The following is a 1,872-nucleotide window of genomic DNA, read 5'->3' on the forward strand; positions in this document are numbered from 1 at the left end:
AAAAAAAAATGGGCAAAAGACATGAAAAAATTTTTCACAAACAAAGACATTCAGATGGCCAACAGACACATGAAGAAATGTTCAAAATCACTGGTAAACACAGAGAACATTTCACCCCAATAGCAGTGGCACAGTTTAATAGGACAGGAAATAATAAATGTTAGAGAGAATGTGGGGAGATTTAAACTCTCATCAACTGCTAATAAAATTTTAAAATAGTACAAACACTGTGGAAGGCAGTTTGGTATTTTCTCAAAAAGCTGACCATAGACATTCCATTTGACTCAGAGCTATTCCACTGCTAGAAATATACCTCAAGGAAATCAGAACTGAGACATGAACAGTAGAGATATGTATACACCTATGTTCATAGCATCATTATTCACAACAGCAAGAAAATGGAAAGAGCCCAAATATCCATCCACAAACTAATGGATTGACAAATTACAGTATATTCACACAATGGAATACTATGCAGCACTAAATAATAACAATTTTGTAAAATTCCATGTCACTTGGAAGAGTCTAGAGAACATTATGCTGAATGAAATAACTCAGTCTCATAAGGATATATAATGCATAAGACGACTATTGTAAAAATAGGATAACTGAGGCGGGAGGGGGTAGGCGGGGAGAAAAGTGAAACAATGAATGGCTGGAAATCCTAAGTCTCTGTAAACTTTCATAAAAATTAATTTTAAAAAGTGCTTTATCCCACACCCATGTCCACAGAACCATGCACAAGCATGTGAGAGTTCCTCAACAAAATCTCCTTTCAACATGACTAGAGCATTAGTAGTAGTTCCCGTATTAGGCTTGCATTGAGCCCAAGGAACCCACAAAGTCTTGGAAGAAAAATTTAGACAGGTGTTCTTCTTTAGTCTGCAAATCCCTACTGAATATCAGAATTTCCCTTTGGTGTCTCAGGCCTTCAAATGTCATTTGAAGTTACATCTATTCAAATGATAACTGAATGGATTATAAAAAGGCCATATTGGGTATAGACTGGAAGGAAATAGACTTAGGTGGATGGAACAGACTGATGAAGGCATGAAAGAACTTCCTGTGTTCAAAGAAGACAGACAGTCAATATGAATGAAGAATACTGAGCCTCAAGGAAAGTGAAACAATTCATATCCAACTTGTAACAATGCTTCTGGCCCTGTGACCTTGAGCTGTTGTTGGGTGTCATCCAGTCAGAACTGACTCAGAGCTGACCTTCCGGGGGGGTTTCAGAAGGAGGAATATGCTTCCATAAACTCTATGAACTTTGATAAATGTCCATAGTCGTAGAGGGGCTTCAGGTATTTTGTTCATAGGGTCGCTATGAGTTGTGCTCAACTTGAAGGCAATAAACAACAACTACAACAACTTGTATGGGAGGAGATTGTTAATCCTTTTCCCACAGAGCAACTAACTGGTGGATTCAAACCACATGCCTTTGGGGAACTGGAGCGCAGTTTCTTACCACTAGGCCACCAGAGCGCCCATGTAGACCTTGAGCTAATGTATATATTCGCTTTTCAGAAGCAGGCATGTTGTTTAGTAAATGGATGCCACTCCTACTTCCAAGCCTGTCTCAATCTGGAAGCTCCACCAAACAACTGTCCACCATGTGCACACATTGCAGGAGAAAGATGGGCAATCCGTACTCGAGGGTTTACTGCCTAAAAAAAAAATCCATGGAGGGTGAACTATGAATCAGTTCTGACTTGATGGCTCATAATACCATTACTATCACAGTGGTGATGGTGTGGTATTTCTTTTCCACTAACTTTCTACGTTTTCAAACATGGTATTATTCCCACAGGATTGATCCTTCCTGACTTCATCTCTAAAGGAGAAAGTTTAATCATGAGACAAAGGATCTTT

This window comes from Elephantulus edwardii, unplaced genomic scaffold (assembly GCF_000299155.1).
Source record: "Elephantulus edwardii isolate Elephantulus edwardi_28Jun2011 unplaced genomic scaffold, EleEdw1.0 scaffold00099, whole genome shotgun sequence".
In the NCBI taxonomy this organism is placed as follows: domain Eukaryota; kingdom Metazoa; phylum Chordata; class Mammalia; order Macroscelidea; family Macroscelididae; genus Elephantulus; species Elephantulus edwardii.